Below are 10,641 nucleotides of genomic sequence, written 5' to 3' on the forward strand. Positions count from 1 at the left end.
AGGCCTTCAGGGAGCAGCAGCCAGCTGTGAGGAGCCATAGCAGCATTCACGAACGACTAAAGGAATCTTAACAGTGCAGCCTCTGCACGCCTCTCTGTTCCCTCACTGTGAATGGAAGTAGAACTGTGTGATGCTAAATAACATTCAGATAAAAGGACAGGTTTAATCAAGCTATGATTGCTGGCAGTTAAGGGGTGGGAGGGAGATGCCGTCCATGGCGTCCTGTGTTTGCTGCCTGCACCTGTTCTCTTTCCTGCTGGTAAGATACTCCAGGTGTCCTTTGGGAAACCACCCCTCCTCCATCCTCAGGCATATGGTTTGGGTGAATTGACTCCCCTTGAAATTCCCATGGCGCCTGTCAAGCTTCAATCAAGCAACATTTCTTCCCTCCTGCAGATTATTGGGGTGGGGATGAGGGCACAGCCCAGGAGAAGCAGGTCCCTCTTACTGGACCAATGGTTCAGAGGTGTGCCTGAAGCTGCCATCACACAGAGAGTGACAGTGGAGCCAGCCCCGAAGGCACGAAACTGATGCGTGCATCCTGGGACAGCATTGGAGGCAGGAATCCCTTCACATCATGTTATAAACTCTCTAATGATGAAACCAATACGGTCTTTATTTTTTTTGCTAGTTGAGGTTTTTCTGACATTTTCAACCCAAAGTATATTGATATAAAAAGTCACAGTTTATTTAGAAGTTATTTTTATTCACTCCACAAATATTTAACATGTACCAGGCCGTGTTCAGGAGCTGGGATTAAAGCAGTGAACAAGGTAGACAGGGTCTTTATTCTCAAGGTGGTTGTATTCTTTCGGAAAAGATAGCACAGACAGTAAACAAATGAAGTCTTGCATAGATAAGATGATTTCAGATTGTGTTAGCTGCTACGAAAATTGATAAGGTGATGTGATGGAGGGAAATATCAGGGGAAATGCTTAAGATAGAGTAGGTTAGAGAAGGCCATTTTCTGAGGATGTAGCTTCTGAGTTGAGACGGAAAAGCCAGCCTTGGAAATATATTTGAGGCAGATGACAAATCCAGGGCAAAATTCCTCAGCAGGGAAGAGCTTTGAGTATTCTAAAAACATAATGAAAATCAGTATTATTTATTTAAATTTTAATTTTTTTGGTGAGGAAGATTGGCCCTGAGCTAACATCTGTTGCCAATCTTCCTCTTTTTGCTTGAGGAAGATTGTCACTGAACTACCATCTGTGCCAATCTTCCTCAATTTTCTATGTGGGACACCACCCCAGCATGGCTTGATGAGCAGTGTGTAGGTCCGTGCCCAGGATCTGAACCTGAGAACGCTGGGCCGCTGAAGTGGAGTGCATGAGCTTAACCACTACACCAGCAGGCTGCTCCTCATTTATTTTTTTATTGCAATAACATTGGCTTATACCATTATATAAATTTCAGGTGTGCATCATTGTGTTTCGACTTCTCTATAGACTATGTCATGTTCGCCACCAAAAGTCTAGTTGCCATCTGTCACCATACACACGTGCCCCGTTACCCCTTTCACCCTCCCCCCACCTCCTCTCTTCCCTGGTAGGTGCCAGTCTGTTCTCGGTGTCTATATGTTTGTTCGTTGCTGTTGTTTTGATCTTCCATATATGAATGAAATCATACGATATTTGTCTTTCTCCACCTGACTTACTTTGCTTAGCAAGTACCGTCAAGGTCCATCCATATTGCTCTCTCTCTCTCCTTCTCTCTGTATATACACACACACTCCACATCTTTATCCATTCATCTATTGATGGGCACTTAGGTTATATCCAAGTCTTGGCTATTGTGACTAATGCTGCAATGAACATTGGGGTGCATATATCTTTTTGAATTAGTGTTTTTGTGTTCTTTGGATAAATACCCAGAAGTGGATTAGCTGGATCATATTGTAGTTTTATTTTTAACTTTTTGAGGAATCTCCATACTGTTTTCCACAGTGGCTGCACCAGTTTACATTCCCAGCAGTGTATGAGGGTTTCCTTTTCTCCACATTCTTCCCAATACTCGTTATTTCTTGTCTTTTTAATAATAGCCATTCTAATGGGCATGAGTTGATATCTCCTTGTGATTTTGATTTACATTTCCCTAATAAGTAGTGATGTTGAACATCTTTTTATGTGCCGTTGGTCACCTGTGTATCTTCTTTGGAAAAATGTCTGTTCAGATCTTCTGCCCATTTAATCGATTCTCCTTTTGTTGTTGTATGAGTTCTTTATATATTTTGTATATTAACCCCTTATTGGATATATGATTTGCAAATATCTTCCAATTTGTGGGTTGTCTTTTCATTTTGCTCATGATATCCTTTGCTGTGCAGAAACTTTTTAGTTTGATGTAGTCCCATCTGTTTATTATTCTTTTGTTTCCCTTGCCTCTGGAGATATATCAAAAAAGATACTGCTAAGACCGATGTCAAAGAGCATACTGCTTCTGTTTTCATCTAAGAGTTTTATGGTTTCAGGTCTTACGTTCAAGTCTTTAGTCCATTTTTGAGTTAATTTTTGTGTATGGTGTAAGATAGTGGTCTGGTTTCATTCTTCTGCATGTGGCTGTCCAATTTTCCCAACACCATTTGCTAAAGAGATTGTCCTTCCTCCATTGGATGTTCTTGGCTCTTTTGTTAAAACTTAGCTGTCCATAGATGTGTGGGTTTATTTCTGGGATCTCAGTTCTGTTCCATTGATCTGTGTGTCTGTTTTTGTGCAGTACTATGCTGTTTTGATTACTATAGCTTTGTAGTATAGTTTGAAATCAGGAAGTGTCATACCTCCAGCTTTGTTCCTTTTTCTCAGAATTGCTTTGGCTATTTGCTGTTCCATATAAATTTTAGGATTCTTTGTTCTATTTCTGTGAAAAACGTCATTGGGACTTTGATAGGGACTACATTGAGTTTGTAGATTCCTTTAAGTAATATGGAGGCTTTTAACTATGTTAATTCTTTCAATCTGTGAGTGTGGAATATCTTTCCATTTCTTTGTGTCCTCTATTTTTTTTCAACAATGTCTTAAGTTTTTGGTGTTAAGGTCTTTCACCTCTTTGGTTAAATTTATTACCAGGTATTTTATTCTTTTTGATGGGATTGTGTTCTTGAGTTCTCTTTCTGCTATTTTGTTCTTAGTATACAGAAACACAAATGATTTTTATATGTTGATTTTGTACCCTGTAACTTTACTGTATTTGCTTATTATTTCTAATAGTTTTTTGGTGGATTCTTTAGGGTTTTCTATATAAAATCATGTCATCTGCAAATACTGGCAGTTTTACTTCTTCCTTTCCAATTTGCATCCCTTTTATTTATTTTCTTGCCTAATTCCTCTGGCCAGGACTTCCAATACTATGTTGAATAAGAGTGGCAAGAGTGGGCATCCTTGTCTTATTCCTGTTCTCAAAGAGAGAACTTTCAGTTTTTCACCATTGAGTATGATGTTAGCTATGGGTTTGTCATATATGGTCTTTATTATGTTGAGGTACTTTCCTTCCATCCCCATTTTGTTGAGAGTTTTTTATCAAAAATGGATGCTGAATCATGTCAAAAGCTTTCTCTGTGTCTATTGAGATGCTCATGTGATTTTTATTCTTCATTTTGTTAATGTAGTGTATCACCTTGATTGATTTTTGTGGCTGTCAAACCATCCTTGCATCCCTGGAATAAATTCCACTTGATCATGGTGTATGATCCTTTTCGTGTATTGCTGTATTCAAGAAAATCAATGTTATTTAAAGATAACAAGGAAGAAAGAGAGAAGATGTAACTGGAGAGGTGAACAAATTCTACCCCTGTTTTAACCCAGATGGACTTTGGCTTCATTCACATATTATTCATTCAACAAATACTTATACCTTTTATGTTCCAGGCTCTATGATGGATACACCAAATAAAGGAAGGAATAACTCAGAAATTCTATTCCAGAGAATCTCACAGTTTTTGAAAGTTCTTTTCACTCCCAACTTCTAGAATTTCTTGCTCTTCTCCAGTTCTGTATTGACATCTCAGGGCTCTGAGCTTGGAGCCTGTCTCCTCACCTTCATCACCAGTTCAGCCAAGCACTGTCTTTACTGCTCCACATCCTATCACATCTTTCTTACGACCTTCTCAGACCTAAATCTCTTTCCCTACAATTAGAACCCCAACCTTCTGGGTTGGAAGTTTTCTAATGCAAGCCTTTATTTGCTATCAAATAGCACAAATATCATCAAATTAGGTTATAATTTGTTGTCGTAGTTGTTGTTGGTCTCAGCACATTCATTCTTGTCAATATATCTTTATAGATATGTCTTTTCAAGATTGCCTCAATAGGTTCATAACAATAAATTCAGGAATTTTGCACAGAATCTGAAGACCATTCTAATGATGTTAATGAGCATTATATATTTATGAGATTTTCTATAAATTTTCTTAAGAAATTTAAAGCTGCACTGGTATATCGATGATGAAAAATAACTTAAGAAATTTGTGGACACACATACACACACACAAATCTGCTATATAAATTATATGACCCAGAAGAAGTAGCCTTAAATTTTTATGTCTGCTAGAAGATGCTTCATATATTAATTTCAGAGAATATTATAAAAATCAAAGCTAAAGGCAAACAAGATAATTTTCATTCTGTTGTTGGCAAAATATTTATCAATAGTTATTTTAGGCAAGGCACTGAAGCAAGATTAATTGACACTGGACTATACAACAGATATAATTTTGTAATTATGAAGATAATATTTGAAGGCAAAATGATGAGAAATCATGAGACAGTTCCAAATGTTGAAAAAGTTTGAAAGCTTAGAGATACCAAATTTCATTTCATTCAGTCATTCAGAATGCTGAGGCAAGTATTTCACACCAACCCTAGCTATTATGCAAGTGGAAAATGAATATAAATTTAATTAACTTCACTTTGCATTCCCTCATTTATTATTTAATTTTCTTTAGGTTTCCAAGAAAATGTCATCAAGTAACAATATACATATACGTAAAACTATGAATTCTAGATGTATGTAGATAAGGGTATTTAATGAATAGTTCTTTTATTTAAATGTCACTTTGTCTTTATTCTAGTAGAATGAGAAAATGAGGGGCACATCATGAACAGGCACGTCACCATGAGAAATTGTGATGTTCAAAGGAAGTAAATAACATGTAACTCTCCAAAAGGCGATTGAGCGTGAAATATAGCATATAAGTTGAATCATGTAAGTTGTGAAGCATAAGCTAAAGTTCAATATGTCCTGAATTTGTGTAAACATCACCACTGTGTGTTAAGACAGAAAGGAAAGACAAAGATGCACAAAGATATGCCACCTCATAGCATGGTCTGTCAGTACTGTGAACCGTGCCTCTGCGATCACGTGCTCCTACTTGGGACTCGACTCGGTAGGGATGGGAGAGATGCTAAAGGATGAGGGAGGAACCTAGTGATCTGAACCCCGTCCTGAACTACTCAGGAGCTACTACAATCTATTTTCTTTGTGATCGAATTGTTGTTTTTACCAAATGATGCCTTTGTGATTGTAACATCATTTTATTTAAAAGCATCTGTCTCCATATTACTCTATACAAGAGCAGACACTATTACAGAAGAAACCTGAAAATTCACACTTTTCATGCTATTTCCCAGTGAGTCCATTTCCTTAGAAGAGACTTTATTGTGTTAACATAAAATAAAATGCCCCTATTTTAAGTGTATCATGCAGTGAGTTATATATGACAAAAGCGTATATCTGCGTACTGCAACCACAGTCACAAATGTTTTCATCACCTCAGAAAGTTTATTTGTGGCCCTTACCATTCAAAACTCATTCCCCTCCAGAGCCAGACAAGCAGTAGGGTCCTTTCAGTCCCTGTCGATGGGATTTGCCGTTCTGGTTTTTCAGGTAAACGTAGTCGTGCCCCATGATGACTTGGCTTGTTCATCATTGTGCCTTTGAGATTCATCCATGTTGCTCAGGTGGCAATAGGTTGTCTCATTTATTGCTGAGTAGTAATCCATTGCATGGATTTAAAATACATATATATATTTTTAGTTCACCTGTTGATGGACATGGGTTGTTTCCAGTTTTAGGCCATTATGAATAAAGCTGCCATTAACACATGTAAACAAGTCCTTGTGTGAACGTGTGTTATTTCTGTTAGGTAAATACCTAGGAGTGGAATTGCTAAGTAGTATGTTAAGTGTATGTTTAGTTTTACAAGAAACTACTAAACTGTGTTCCAAATTTGGTTGTATTATTTTACACTCACGTTAGACATTCATGAAAGATTTTAATTTTGGCCATTCTAGTGGATATTTAGTGATAGGTGGTTTTAGTTAGAATTTCCATGAAGACTAGTGATATTGAATACTTTTTCTTATGTTTATTGGCCATTCATATATCTTTTTTTATGAAGTATCTGTTCATATATTATTTCCCATTTTTGTTAGGTTGTCTTTTAATTGTTGAGTTGTAAGAGTTCTTTTGTTTTTAATGAGGAAGATTTGCCCTGAGCTAACATCCATTGCCAATCTTCCTCTTTTTGTATATGAGCTGCCACCACAGCGTGGCCACTGACAGATGGGTGGTGTAGGTCTGTGCCTGGGAGCTGAACCTGGGCTGCCGAAGCAGAGTGCACCGCATTTAACCACTAGGCAACCGGGGCTGGCCCAGGAGTTCTCAATATATTCTGGATACAACTGATTTTCAGATGTAAGATTTGTGGTTTTGTGAATATTTTCTCTCAGGCTGTGCTTGCTTTTTTATTTTCTAAATGATGTCTTTTGAAGAGCAGAAGTTTTCAATTTTGATGAAGTGCTATTTGTCAGTTTTTTTAATGATTCACAGTTTTTGGGGCCCAAGAAATCTTTGTCTACTCCAAGGTCATAATGATTTTCTCCTATGCTTTCTTCTAGAAGTGTTGGGGTTTCTGGTGAGAATTATGATCCATTTTGCATTCATATTTGTGTATAGGGTGAGGAAAAGTCCAGGGTTTATTTTTCCCATGTGGATGTCCAATTGTCATAGTACCACCATTGAACGCCCTCCTTTTCCCCATTGAATTACCTTGGCACAATTGACTAAAATCAATTGACCATGTAGGTGTGGGTGTATTTCTGACTCTCTCTTCTGTTCCATGAATCTGTGTATTTACTCTTATGTCAATAAATTTTATTATGAGCTTTACAATAATCTTACAGCCAGAGAATATTAATCTTCACTTTTGTCCTTTTTCAGAATTGTTTTGGCTGTTCTAGATCCTTTGCATTTCCATATACATTTTAGGATCAGCTTTCAATTTCTACAAAAAAACCTGTTGAGATTTTGTTTGGGAAAATGCTAAATGTATATATTAATTGGATAGAACTGACATCTTAACAATGTTAAGTCTTCTGATCCACGGATGTATCTCTCCGTTTATTTATATCATTAAAAAAATTTACATCATCTTTGATTCCGCTCAGCAACACTTTGTAGTTTTCTGTGTATGAATCTTACATATATTTTTTGAATTAATCCCTAAGTATTTCACGTTTTTTGATGCTTTGTAAATGGCATTTTAAAAAGTTGAACAAATTCTTGAGCCTTGTCTCTAAAGCCGTGAATAGTGACATTTGCTCTTCATTCTCTCTCATATGTATGCCTTTTGTTTCCTTCTCTTGCCGTAGCTAGAGCTTCAAGAACAGTGCCGAGTAGAGCGGTGACTGCCGACGCCAGTGCCTTGCTCTGGTCTGAGAGGGAAAGCGATCGTTCCTTCACCACTGAGCATGGTGTGAGCTCTGGGTTTCTCGTAGATGCCCTTTGTCAGAATTAGAAAGTTTCTTTCTATTCTAGTTTGCTGAGAGTTAAAATTTTTTTTCTCATGGGAGGGTATTAAATTTTGTCAGGTATTTTTTCTGCTTATAATGAGACGCAGATCATACATGTACATACACATTTCTTCATCTTCCAATATGATTAATTACGTTAATCGATTCCCTAATGTTAAACCAATCTTACGTTGCTGGGAAAAACTCTTTGTGGTCACGGTCTATTACTGTTTTTAGATCTTGCTCTTAAGGGTATTTGCAACTAAATTCATGAGGACTCTTGTCCTTTGTTTTATTTTCTGGTAATATCTTTGTCCAGTTTTCGTATCCAGATAATATTGATCTCATAAAATGAGTAATGAGTCCGTCTTTCTCTGATTTTTGAAATAATTTGTGTGGGCTTGGTGTTAATTCTTCCTTAAATGTCTGATAGAATTTACTAGTGAATTTACTCCACTGCACGTAGAGTTTTCTTTGTGGAAATGTTTTAAATTACGAATTCAATTATTTTAAAACTTGATCTGGGTTTTGATTCTTCTTGATTCTGTTTGATCTTTTGTGTCTGTCAATGTACTGGTTTATTTTGTCTCAGATGTCAAATTTATTGGCATAATTTCATTGATAATATTTCCTTAATTATTCTTTTAGTGTTTTTAGTTATGTCCCTTCTTTCATTCCTTATACTGCTAATTTGTATCTTCTCCCTTTATTTCTTGATCAGTCCAGCTGGAAGTTTACCAAAAATTTCAGCCTTTTCGGACAACCAGTTTTTAATTTCCTTGATTTTTCTCTATTCTTTGACCATATTTTGTTTCACTGATTTCTGCTCTTATTTTCATTATTTTCTTCTTTCTACCTATTTTGGGATTAATTTGTTCCCATCTTTGTAGCTTTATAAAGTGGAAACTCAATTATTTGTTTTAGAATTTTCTCCTTAAAATAAGCATTTAAAGTCACAAATTTCTTTTTAAGCACTGCTTATTAGTGCTGTACATATTTTGATATGTTGTGTTTCATATTTATTATTTTTTAAGAAAAGAATCTATTTTTTAGAGCAGTTTTATAGTCATGGCAAAATTGAGAGGGAAGTACAGAGATATCCCAGTATTGGCTGTCCCCTCCACCCCGCCCAGGCCTCCCCCATTATCAACATCCCTCACCAAGTAGTACATTTGTTACAAATGATGAACCTACACTGACACATCATTGTCACTCACAGTCCGTAGTTTCCATGAGGGTTCATTGGTGTCATACATTCTCTAAATTTCGACAAATGTGGACTGTCATGCATCCACTGGTCTAGTATCATACAGAGTAGTTTCACTGTCCTAAAATCCTCTGTGCTCCACCTATTCATGCCCTGTCCCCCACCCCCCCCAAACTCTGGCAGCCACTGATCTTTTTACTGTCTCCATAGTTTTGCCTTTTCCAGAATGTCATATGGTTGGAATCATACAGTATGTAGTTCTTTCATATGGGCTTTTCCCACTTATTAATATGCATTTAAATTTCCTCTATGTCTTTTCATGGCTTGATAGCTCATTTTTTTTAGTGCTGAATAATACTCCATTGTCTGGATGGACTAAAATTTATTTATCCAATTACATTCTCAAGTGCATCTTGGTTGCTTCCAAGATTTGGCAATTATGAATAGAGCTGCTGTAAACATCTATGTGCATGTCTTTGCTTGGACTTAAGTTTTCAACTGCTTTGGGTAAATACCAAGGAGCACAATTGCTGGATTGTATGGCAAGAATATGTTTAGTTTTAATACGAAAAGCCAAATTGTCTTCCAAAATGGCTATACCATTTTGTATTCTCACCAGCAATGAATGAGAGTTTCTGTTATTCTACATCCTCACCAGCATTTGGTTTTTATCAGTGTTCTGGATTTTGGCCATTCCAGTAGGAGTATAGTGGTATCTCGTTGTTTTAATTTGCATTACCCCTGTGATGTATGACATGGAGCATCTTTTCATATGATTATTTGTGATCTGTGAAGTATACCATTTGCCATTTGGTAAAGTGTCTGTTAAGGTCTTTGATGAAGTTTTTAAATATTTTATTTTATTGTTGAGTTTTAAGAGTTCTTTGTATATTTTGGATAACAGTCCTTTATCAGATATGTCTTCTGCAAATATTGTCTCCCAGTCTGTGTCTCGTCTTCTAATTCTCTGGACAGTGTTTTTCACAGACAGAAACTTTTGGTTTTCGTTAAGTTCAGCTTATGAATTATTTATTTTATGGATCGTGCCTTTGGTGTCGTATCTAAAAAGTTGTTGCCAAACTCAAGGTCATCTAGATTTTCTCCCGGGAGTTTTAGAGTTTTGCATTTTACTTTTAGGTCTGTGATCAATTTTGAGTTTATTTTTGAGAAGGGTGTAAAGTCTGTGCCTAGATTTATTTTTTTGTATGTGGATGTCCAGTTGTTCCACCACCATTTGTTGAAAAGACTATCTCTTTGCTCCATTGTATTGCCTCTGCTCCTTTGTCAAAGATCGGTTGACTATTCAACTGGACCTATTCCTGGGTTCTCTATTCTGATCTACTGATCTATTTGTCTGTTTGTTCACCAGTACCACACTGTCTTGATTACTGTAGATTTTTAGTAAGTCTCAAGTAAGCATCCTTAAGTAAGTATCCTCCAACCTTGCTACAGTTGCTTATTTGTTCAAGGAGTGTTTTTTTTTTTCTGTTCTTCAGATTTTCTACATAGATGGTCATGTGTTCTGTGAACAAAGACAGTTTTATTTCTTCCTGCCCAATCAGTATACTTCTTATTTCCCTTTCCTGTCTTCTGGCATTAGTTAGAACTTCCAGTATAAGGTCGAAGAGGAGTGATGAGAGGGTACAT

The sequence above is a fragment of the Equus przewalskii genome, chromosome 17, assembly GCF_037783145.1.
Source record: "Equus przewalskii isolate Varuska chromosome 17, EquPr2, whole genome shotgun sequence".
Taxonomy (NCBI): domain Eukaryota; kingdom Metazoa; phylum Chordata; class Mammalia; order Perissodactyla; family Equidae; genus Equus; species Equus przewalskii.